This window comes from Bombina bombina, chromosome 2 (assembly GCF_027579735.1).
Source record: "Bombina bombina isolate aBomBom1 chromosome 2, aBomBom1.pri, whole genome shotgun sequence".
In the NCBI taxonomy this organism is placed as follows: Eukaryota; Metazoa; Chordata; class Amphibia; order Anura; family Bombinatoridae; genus Bombina; species Bombina bombina.
Window position 1 is genome coordinate 204,572,008 of NC_069500.1, and position 12,222 is coordinate 204,584,229.

At 37.8% G+C, this 12,222-nt stretch overlaps 1 protein-coding gene across 2 annotated transcripts in view; it reads left to right on the forward strand.

Moving 5' to 3' along the window:
- ZFYVE16 (zinc finger FYVE-type containing 16) overlaps window positions 1-12,222 on the forward strand; it is a 645,028-nt gene that overhangs the window by 108,063 nt on the left and 524,743 nt on the right. The gene's annotated exons all lie outside the window — the stretch shown is intronic.

A 12,222-nucleotide genomic window follows, 5' to 3' on the forward strand; every position in this document is an offset into this window, starting at 1 on the left:
CCAATCCATAATGAATACATCTGGTATTTAGTCCAACCTCTATCCGGGTTATATTTGCAGTATCTCTGGAACACTTAGATTTGCCACATTTGAATTTGATAAGCATAAGAAAAGCTAAAGAAATAGGAGTTTTATAGTTTTTTTTTTTTTTTTCCCCCCACAGACCAACAGTGAAGCAAAAATTTTATTTATCACTATTATAACACACTGCTAAAACCAAGAAATTGTTTGTTCAAATGTGATTTGTGCACTCTAACCCCCCCCCCCCCCAGATAGCCAGGATGAACTAACTTAAGACTTTGTTATTTTTTTTTTCCTATTAATTTATTTTGCTTACTGATAACCCTTCTTCTTCTCCTTTTTCCTGCTTTCAAGCTATTTAAAGGAACATGTCACACAACATAAATAGTTGTTTATCCTTAATGCAACTGAGAAATGCTTTATGAAGTATACCTGAATTTTTCTTTGTTTGTTATTTTTCCAGTTATATCAGAAAATTGACGGATTTAGTTATATACCATTAGAAATACATACAAAGATCATTGAAATTATTCGGAGGTAAACTATTTCTAGTTTAATAGCTTCATATTTTATCAAGTTTTCAGCTGTACTTTATTGGCAGGAGAAAAATAACCATTACCTTAGTGGGATAGTCTAGTCAAAATTAAACTTTCATGATTCAGAGAGCATGCAACTTTCTAACTTACTCCTATTAGCAAATTTTTCTTCCGTCTCTTGGTGTCTTAATGTAGCCGCCAATCAGCAAGCGCTACCCAGATGCTGAACCAAAAATGGTCCAGCTCCAAAGTTACATTCAAATAAGATAAGATACCAAGAGAACGAAGATAAAATTATAATATGAGAAAGTTGCTTAAAATTTCTTGCTCTATTTGAATCATGGAAGTTTTAATTTTGACTAGACTATCGCTTTAATAATCACAATTTAAATAGCTTTATTTAACTAATACAATAACATATTCCATTTTTAATGCCTGCCCCTGCCTCCTCACACTTAAGTCCTTGTGCAGATCTACTCCATTCCTAACAATATTCTGTTTATTGAGCTTCTTGAAACTTAGTAAGGATTGATTCTGTATATATAGATTTGAAGGGGAGTAATGACATTACAGGGACAGAAAGTTCAAAATTTAAAGTTTCATGATTCAAATAGAACAGTGATTCCCACACTTTTTACTGTCCCCTAATTTCTATAAACTTGCAATTGGCGCCCCCTAATGTAATGACACAATACAATCAAAAGGAGTAACAAACATTCACATTTTTGTTTTTAAATGTTATTTAAAACTGTTTTATCTTTATCTTCTGATACCAGCCTTTTATACCTCTTAATGACCGTGGACGTACCGGGTATGTCCTGCAAAAGTCGTCACTTAGTGACCAGGGACGTACCTGGTATGTCCTCTGGTAAAATGAGTGCTGTGAGTGATCGATTCAGCCACTTAGTGTATTGCCAAAATGCCACGATATTGAGGCATTGTGCAATTCCTGCCGGAGAGTTACAGATGCAGAGAAGGTCACTCTGTGCCCCTCTCTGCATCGGGCAGCGGTGGTGCCGATCGTTGTTGGGGTGGGCGGCCCATCACTGCAGGGGGGCGGGAGCAGGTGGGACCACTATGCTACAGAAATGTTGTTGTTTGAGCGTCGGGAAGGAGGGAGGGGGAGGAGTGGTAAGGAGGGAGAGGGGGCACTTATAGTGGAGGGGGTGGGGTAATGAAGGGGGCAGCTACACTACAGAAAAAGTAGTTTTTATTTAATATAAAAAATAAATAAAAAGCTAGATAACGGTACTGGCAGACAGCTGCCAGTACCTAAGATGGTGCCTAACAGAGGGAGAGGTTTGGAGAGCTCTTTGGGGGGGCGGATCAGGGTGGTTGGGGGTAAGGGGTATCCTACACTGCAGAAATATATAAAAAAAATATTTTATTAAAAAAAAAAAAAAGGCCTTATTTTCGTTCTGGCAGTACCCAAGATGGGGGTTACGAGTGGGTGGTGGGGGAGGGAAGAGAGCTGTTTGAGAGGGATCAGGGGGTGAGACGTGTCAGGTGGGAGGCTAATCTCTACACTAAAGCTAAAATTAACCTTACAAAGCTGCCTAATTAACCCCTTCACTGCTGGGAATTAGTGTGGTGCGCAGCTGCAATTAGCGGCCTTCTAATTACCAAAAAGCAATGGCAAAGCGATATATGTCTATTTCTGAACAAAGGGGATCCCAGAGGAGCATTTACAACTATTTTGTGCCATAATTGCACAAGCTGTTTGTAAATAATTTCAGTGAGAAACTTAAAGTTTGTGAAAAAGTGATCGCATTTGGCAGTTAAATGGTGGAATGAAATATACCAAAATGGGCCTAGATCAATACTTTTAGTAATGACTTCACTGTTCAAAAACTGTTAATCCAATGATAAAGTTGATGAAGTGACACCAGTTTAACAATCTCTTGTTTAATGTCATTTAGCATGGTTCTTAAATTACCATAGTCAGAGATCTGGGGCGAGATTACATATGCGGCACAGGCTTTAGCATAACTGATGAAACCTGCGTCGCCCGTAATTTACCTCACAGAATCCCATAAACCGTTCATTAAAGGGACAGTCTACACCAGAATTTTTATTGTTTTAAAAGGTAGATAATCCCTTTATTACCTATTTCCCAGTTTTGCATAACTATCACATTTATAATAATATACTTTTAACCTCTGTGATTATCTTGTATCTAAGCCTCTGCAAACTGCCCCTTTTTTCAGTTCTTTTGACAGACTTGCAGTCTAGCCAATCAGTGCCTGCTCCCAGATAACTTCTCGTGCACGAGCACAGTGTTATCTATATGAAATACGTGAACTAACACCCTCTAGTGGTGAAAAACTGTTAAAATGCAATCTGAAAGAGGTGGGCTTCAAGGTCTAAGAAATTAGCATATGAACCTCCTAGGTTAAGCTTTCAACTAAGAATACCAAGAGAACAAAGCAAAATTGGTGATAAAAGTAAATTGGAAAATTGTTTAAAATTACATGCTCTATCTGAATCATGAAAGTTTATTTTGGCCTAGACTGTCCCTTTAACTGCCATAAGTCGAATAAACTGGCGATGTGCAGAAATTTGCGGAAATACACATTTCTGGAGTCACCAGTTTAGAAACTGCCGGTGCGTAATAAAAACACAAAAAAAACCTACATCGCCCATAAAAGTCTAACCCACCTCCCAAAAATAAACCTGACACGTAAAAACCTCTATATCCGCCATCACCCCACATTGCAAATACTAATAAATGTATTAACCGCTAAACCGCCAACCCCCACAACTCAATATACCTAAATAAACTAATTTAATCATCAAGCCCCCTAACCTAACACCCCCTAAATTAACCCCAATTAGATAAAGTAAAAAAATACTAAGTTAAAATTAAATTTAAAAAATCTAACATTACTTTAAAAAAAAAAAAAAACTAAAATTAAAATAAATAAATCTAAAAAAATAAACCAAATTATCAAAAATAAAAAAATGAAACCTAATCTAATACATTACCTCTATGAAAATAAAAAAGCACCCCCCCCCAAATAAAAAAGCCTAAGCTACCCATTGCCCCTAAAGGGGCATTTGTATGGGCTTTGCCCTTAAAAGGGCAATCAGCACTTTTGCAGCCGATGAAAATAAAAAAAATTCCTAATCTAAAAAATAGCCACCCCAAACAATAACCCCCAAATAGGTACTCACCGTTACTGAAGTCCAGTTGAGAAGGTCTTCTTCCAGGCAGCAATATCTTCATCCAGCGTGGGGACCTCCTTTTATCTTCATCCAGGGCGAAGATGGAGCGGAGGTGACTGCGGAACAGGACCGAGGAGCCATCCGACGTGGAGGATCCTCTTCATACAATGGTCGCTGCACACGGAGGATTCAATACAAAGTACCCCTTTTATATTGGGGTACCATTGCATTCCTATTGGCTGAAATTTTCAAATCAGCCAATAGTATGGGAGCTAGTGAAATCCTATTGGCTGTTTAAATCAGCCAATAGGATTTCAGTAACTCTCATCCTATTGGCTGATTTGAAAATTTCAGCCAATAGGATTGCAAGGTACCCCAAATATAAAAGGGGTACCTTGCATTTAATCCTTATAGGCTGCGACCATCGTTCGTAGAGGATCCTCCACGCTTGATGGCTCAGCGTTCGCCGGTCCTGTTCCGCGGTCACCTTCGCTCTGCACCGCCTTCGCCCTGGATAAAGATAGAAGAGGTCCCCGCGCTGGATGAAGATGTCGCCGCCTGGAAGAAGACCTCTGCCGGACTTCAGGAATGGCGAGTACCTATTTGGGGTTTAGATTTAGGATTTTTTTTTTTTTTTTTTTTAAGATTAGGGATTTTTTTTTTATTTTCATGGGCTACAAAAGAGCTGATTGCCCTTACAATGGGTAGCTTAGGTTATTTTAGTGTTAGTTTATTTTTATTTTGGGGGGTTACTGTTAGTGGGGACTTTTTTAATGTAAAAGAGCTGTTTAATTTAGGGCAATGCCCTACAAAAGGCCCTTTTAAGGGCTTTTGGTAGTTTAGATTAGAGAGTGTTTTTATTTTGGCGGGCATTTTATTAGATTAGGTTTCATTTTTTTATTTTGGATAATTTTGTTTTATTTCTGTAATTTTAGACTTTTTTTATTTTTTGTAATTTTCGATTTATTTATTTTAATTTAATCTTAGTTTTTTTAAACAAAATTAATTTTAACTTTTTTTTTTATCTAATTGGGGTTAATTTAGGTGGTGGTAGGTTAGGGGGCTTAGTGATTAAATAAGTTATTTGCATTGTTGGGGGATGGTGGTTTAGGAGTTAATAGGTTAATTAGGTTTAATAAATAATAAACCTAATTAGCTATAAAGTGAAGGTAAAGTTATACCCTAATGTCAACCTAGTATAGCATTTTGTTTGTAAAATAAATGACTTTCATTTATCAATTTTCATATTTTTGTGTATAACATAATTTATGTAAGAACTTGGCTGATAAATTAATTTCTTTCATATTGGCAAGAGTCCATGAGCTAGTGACGTATGGGATATACAATCCTACCAGGAGGGGCAAAGTTTCAGGTAAGTTAATACATAAGTTTTCTTTCATGTAATTGGCAAGAGTTCATGAGCTAGTGACGTATGGGATAGCAATACCCAAGATGTTGAACTCCACAGAAGAGTCACTAGAGAAGGATGGATAAAAATAAAAACAACCATTTTCCGCTGAAAAAATTAAATCCACACCCAAAAGTTTTTTTTTTTCTCTCATAAATGCAAAGAAACAACTTGAAACATAAGTAGAGGAATCAAACTGAAACATCTGCCTGTAGAACTTTTCTACCAAAAACTGCTTCCGAAGAGGCAAATACATCAAAACGGTAGAATTTAGTAAATGTATGCAAAGAAGACCAAGTTGCTGCTTTGCAAATCTGATCAACTGAAACTTCATTCTTAAAAGCCCATGAAGTGGAGACTGATCTAGTAGAATGAGCTGTAATTCTCTGAGGCAGGCCTGACCCGACTCCAAATAAGCCTGATGAATCAAAAGCTTTAACCAAGATGCCAAGGAAATGTCAGAAGCTTTCTGACCTTTCCTAGAACCAGAAAAGACAACAAATAGACTAGAAGCCTACTGAGATCTTTAGTAGCTTCCACATAATATTTCAAAGCTCTTACAACATCCAGAGAATATAACAATCTCTCCAAAGAATTCTTCGGATTAGGACACAAAGAGGGAACAACAATTTCCCTATTAATGTTGTTAGAATTCCCAACCTTAGGTAGAAATTTAAATGAAGTCCGCAAAACTGCCTTATCCTGATAGAAAATCAGAAAAGGAGACTCACAAGAAAGAGCAGATAATTCGGAAACTCTTCTAGCAGAAGAGAGAGCCAAAAGGAACAACACTTTCCAAGAAAGTAGTTTAATATCCAAGGAATGCATAGGCTCAAAAAGGAGGAACCTGTAAAGCCTTCAAAACCAAATTAAGACTCCAAGGAGGAGACATTGATTTACTGACAGGCTTGATACGGACCAAAGCCTTCTAGCTAAAATAGCTAAAGACATAGATCGAACATCAATTTTTTTTTTTTTTTTTTTTATTCTCCATAAAATATTTAATCATACATAACTAAACAAAATGAAATGTACTTTTATTACTTATTTTGCATTTTCCTGTAATTTAACTCTGAAAATACATATTTAAATGTCTTTAAAATAATGTTGCAGATATTTATGAGTTTATTGTGCTTGTATGGCAGTCTGTTTTGCTCTCTATGTATTAACTATTTCTGGTAAGACATCCTCTTTCTCCCTTTCCTTTCTCTCTCTCTCTCTCTCTCTCTCTATCTCCCCCCCCCCTCTCTCTCTTCTTTCTCTCTACCTTTTTGTGTCTCCTATCTCTTTCTCTCTCTCTCTCTCTCTCTCTCTATCTTTTTGTCTCTCCTCTCACTATTTTTGTCTCTCTCCTCTCTCCTCCCTCTCTCCGCTATCTCTCGCTTTTATTTGTCTTCTCTATTTCTCCTCTCTCTCTTCTTTCTCTCTACCTTTCTGTGTCTCCCCCTCTCTTTCTCTCTCTCTCGCTCTCTCTCTCTCTCTCTCTCTCTCTCTCTCTATCTTTCTGTCTCTCTCCTCTCACTATTTTTGTCTCTTCTCTCTCTCCTCCCTCTCTTCGCTATCTCTTGCTTTTCTTTTTCTTCTCTCTCTCTCTCTCTCTCTCTCTCTCTCTCTCTCTCTCTCTCTCTCTCTCTCTCTCTCTCTCTATCTATCTATCTATCTATCTATCTATCTATCTATCTATCTATATATATATATAATTTGAAAAGCCAAGAGACCTTTCTTTTGGATAGTGATTAAATTAACCCCCCCAATTTGTCTTATAATTTAACAACTTACTGTGAACATTTGTTTTCTACTCTTGCTATGGCTTTGCACCCTGGTTTTCATATACATTTTCATGTCATGTGATTTCCAAAATCCCTGCATTTTGCATTATATCATTTAATGATAGAGTCTAATGCTGTATTGTTAGGTTGCACCGCTAAGTATATTGTGATTGAGTTCCTAGTTCCTTTCATGGGTTCTCACAGGTGTGCACTAAGTGATGTATTTTCCATTAATTCTTTGGTGTTATTATTTGACTTTCTGTGATCGTAGCTTCTTCTTCTGCTCATACTTCTTTTTTTTTTGTTTTTTTTTTTAATGATTTTTATTGAGGTTTAACTTGCAAACACATAAACATCAAAAATGTCTTACAGTGCGATAATCAGCAGCACATTAGTAGAGCATAGCATAATAATCCTGGGAAACACAATGTGCATGCATGCAATAACAAGTATAATTACATGTCAGAAACCTCATTTTTACTATATATAAATCCCTTTATATGGAGATCTCAACGACAATTAACAATTTCCCCCTTTTGCGAAAAAAATAAATAAAAAACAGCCACTTTTGGACTGCTAACTGTTAGCTAAAATTAAGAAGGGGGTATGAGGGATAATGAATGAAAAGGCGGACCACATGTGGGTCCATTAGTAGATATTAGCAAATTTAATGATATAATGATATGGGAGCCAGCATTAAGGAGAGCTAATAGAATAAAAAGTATAACACATTGCCTATTATAGCATATAGACATGAAGATAGCTATGAGCTGTGATATTAGTAGTTATGGGTGAAGGAGCTGAATACAAAGAAAAAAAAAATGTGCTAGGGGGACTGGAAAAGCTGGTGTTAAGATTAAATTGTAATTTAGCTTTCAATAGTTTTCAAAAGAACAAATAACCTGTTTTTTCACGTGAAACCAGCAAAAAGCTAACATGAATAAAGTAAGGCAAGAACATTACTAATACTTCTTATTGTAGGTCAGCACTTCACTATTTAGAAATAGATAACCCTGCTCCTATATGGGTATATAGTTGCTCGTGAGTACATAAGGAAAAGATTTTAGATGTCAAAATAAAGACTCTGAATGAACCAGGGGGGATCTAAGCATTGTCTAATCACTTTGATACTGTATAACCTAGTATATCTACTAACCAGTGCAGGATTAGAATGAGCACGATAATTGACAAAAAGAAACACACAGGTATTATTAAAGTTTGCCTTATCCTGAGGAATGTTCACTAGGGTATGGGGCTCATCGATGGAAAGTAGCTGCCTCTACCCCACTCCAAGCCGTGGGAGCAGGTGGGCACAAGACGTGTAAAGGAGCTGTTTGTAGTATCGCTGTCTGCAGAGGGCTGCCCGGGATCTGTCTACAAACTCAAGTCTGTGACCCTCTGCAGTATAAGGAAGTCGGGCGCTTCGTAGAGAAGGAGAAACCCGACTTGCTGCTGCTCTTCCTGGCTGATCCGGTCGCGTTCTTTGTAACCCCCTGGGTCGGCAAGCGACTACGTGAATTACAGGAACCATCAAGGCCAGCTGCCTCGCCCTCCGTCTGCTGCGTCTAATCCATCGAGGTGCCAGGTCGCCCCTTATCCACAGCACCACAGGCGGTATATTTTTATATGCAGCCGGGTTAACAGGTAGATGAGCCGCAATGGAGGGGTGTTGCAGGGAAACTTCTGCGTTCTGCAGGGCCTCTGGAGGTGCTGTAAAGGGTTGGTCACTATCATCCAGTATTACAGGCTGAGGTTGGGTGTTGGGCCCCCTGGTAGTTAGATAGGTCGGCTCCTTTATCGGCTCAGTCATTCTTGTCGTTAGACCAGTGTATTTAGGCGTTGAGTTTAAGAATAGGTTACATAGCTCGAGTTCTAAGCTGTTATAGTGATCTTTGATGAGCTGCGTCATCTCGGCTTCCCACCTAGCCAGGGCCTCCATTTTCTGAAGGAGATTTCAAGCAGCTCCACAATGTAAATATACGTTTATAAGCTTGGCGGCTTCCACAATAGACTGCTTCAGGTGGTGTAAAAAAAAAAAAAGTAGCAGTCGTCAGAGAATGTTGTACCCAGCTTAGCTACTGGGGGGGGTTCTGAGGCTTCGTATTAGGCTGCCACCATAGGCCTCAAAGGTCCAGATCAAGACTCTGTGGTCATAAAAACACCGGAGTTAGGACTGTGATGACTGTACCACAGAGGGAACTTAAAATCTCAAGTTTTAGTCTAATAGCAATCCAATGTATCGACACTAATTGGCAGATTAGCCGGATCTCAGCAGGAGCTCTTGATATTGCGACTGCTCATGGCCGCTGCCCCGAACATCAATTTTGATGATATAAAAAATGGCATCACAGATAAAATGATTAGCATGTTGAAGCAAGTGAACACTGCTAGACAAATCAGGGTCTGTTTCCTGTTGCACAAAGCTTTCCAACCAAAAATTTGATGCAGCTGCAACATCAGCCATAGAAATGACAGGTCTAAGAAGATAATGAATTGGGGGTTGCGTAGGGGGCGCCAAAGGCCATCTGGTTGATGAAATAATTAATCTGTAAATCACTAATTTAGAGTTTAATCGATATCATATCTTTTTTATATTTAGTCTATGCAGCTATGTATTTCGATTCTTGCTAGTAGTGCTTGCGTGAATATTCTCCTTTTTAAATAATTAATTGGGTGTAGGTAACATGTGACACTAGTTGAGTTTTACTAGATAATTAAGTGATAGTCTGTGAAATTGCAAGTCAGGGTGTTAAAATGTAGTAATGAACAATTTTGGTGATTGTGAATAAACCAATACTTATGCTCCCATTTAAAAAATAAAATATATATATAATTATTTTTATTGACTATTACATCTGTGTGATTTATGGGTGACAATCGTGATGGCTATAAATTAATAATCTATGTCTGTTCTTGATAAAGGCTTTGGAGAGCCGATACGCGTGGATACATCCTAATAGCTCAAATCTTAAGAGTACTACATCTAGCTCCCAGGACCACTGCAACCATAACACCTGCCGTATTATAGAGCATATACGGAGGGAATTTGGGGGAATAGCAGTAGGAGCAAAAGACAAAAGAAGAAAAAAAGAAATACTTTTTAAATTTCAGCCATCAGCTAAGGCCCTACTGGTCCGGGACTCCCACGTGACCTAAACCCGATCATTCGCATACAAAGTTTCAACGGCTAAGGACGCCGCAACACACACACACAAAAAAAAAAGAGAATCAACGGACACCTTCTCTCATAATACATACTAAGGTACAGTGTCATTCAAACTATCACACACGGTGAAAGAAAACACCACTGAAACCTATAAATTGCCAGAAAAGTTAACGAAATTAAAGTTGCTACATAAGTGACATTCATACCTGCAACTATTGTGGCGATTCGGATTTCTTATTGTCAACAAATCATCACTGTTTGTGTTATGCATAGAGAAAATGATTATATATATATATATATATATATATATATATATATATATATATATATATTCACTGTATTGTACCACCACAATTATTGTATGTTAGGTCAGACCAAATTCCTCTAACTTTTTAAATGTATATTAATGCGTAGATCAATTGATTTCTCTTGTTAAGTGTATCCAGTCCACGGATCATCCATTACTTTTGGAATATATTCTCCTTCCCAACAGGAAGTTGCAAGAGTCCACCCACAGCCAAGCTGCTATATAGCTCCTCCCCTAACTGCCATATTCAGTCATTCTCTTGCAAGCCTCAACATAGATAGGAGGTCGTGAGAGTCTGTGGTGATTTATACTTAGTTTATTCTTCAATCAAAAGTTTGTTATTTTTAAATGGCACCGGAGTGTGCTGTTTATCTCAGGCAGTATTTGGAAGAAGAATCTGCCTGCGTTTTTCTTTGATCTTAGCAGACGTAACTGAGATCCATTTGCTGTTCTCACACATTCTGAGGAGTGAGGTACTTCAGAGGGGGAATGGCGTGCAGGTTTTCCTGCAGATAAGGTATGTGCAGTAAAATATTTTTCTAGGAATGGAATTGACTAAGAAAATACTGCTGATACCGAAGTAATGTAAGTAAAGCCTTAAATGCAGCGATAGCGACTGGTATCAGGCTTATTAATAGAGATACATACTCTTATAAAAATGTGTTTTAAAACGTTTGCTGGCATGTTTAATCGTTTTTTAACGTACATTGGTGATAACACTGTAATGTTGGTATAGCCTTAAATGCAGTAAAAGCGACTGGTATCAGGCTTATTAATAGAGATACATACTCTTGTAAAAATGTGTTTTAAAACGTTTGCTGGCATGTTTAACCGTTTTTTAACATATGTTTGGTGATAAAACTTATTGGGGCCTAAGTTTTTTCCACATGGCTGGCTTAAATTTTGCATAGAAACAGTTAACTGAAGCTTCCCACTGTTGTAATATGAGTGGGAGGGGCCTAATTTAGTGCTTTTTTGCGCAGTTAAAATTACAAAATGAATTATCCAGATTCCCTCAGCAGTCCCATGAATACTACAGGACATTTCTAAAGGGCTAAAAAGACTTCCAAAATCGTTTTTAGGGAAGGTAATCCACAGCTCTGTTGTGTCTGTTTTTAAAAACGTCTGTCGTTTTTTTGATCTGTTTTTTGCATTAAGGGGTTAATCATCCATTTGCAAGTGGGTGCAATGCTCTGTTACCTTATTACATGTACTGTAAAAATTTCGTTTGTTTTACTGCCTTTTTTCACTGTTTTTCAAATTTTGACAAAATTTGTTTCTCTTAAAGGCACAGTAACGTTTTATATATTTGCTTGTTAACTTGATTTAAATTGTTTTCCAAGCTTATTAGTCTCATTATTAGTCTGTTCTAACATGTCTGACATAGAGGAAGCTCTGTGTTCATTATGTTTTAAAGCCATGGTGGAACCCCATCTTAGAATGTGTACCAGATGTACTGATTTCATGTTAAACAATAAAGATCATTTTTTGTCTTTAAAAACATTATCACCAGAGGATTCTGTCGTGGGGGTAGTTATGCCGACTAACTCTCCCCACGTGTCAGACCTTTTGACTCCCGCTTTAGGGACTCACGCTCAAATGGCGCCAAGTACATCAAGGGCACCCATAGCGTTTATTTTACCAGGGGATTCTGTCGAGGGGAAAGTTATGCCGATTAACTCTCCCCACGTGTCAGACCCTTCGACTCCCGCTTCAGGGACTCATGCTCAAATGGCGCCAAGTACATCAAGGGCGTCCATAGCGTTTATTTTACAAGACATGGCAAAGGTGGTGAATAATACTCTGGCAGCAGTATTAGTCAGACTACCTGAAATTAAAGGAAAGCAGAT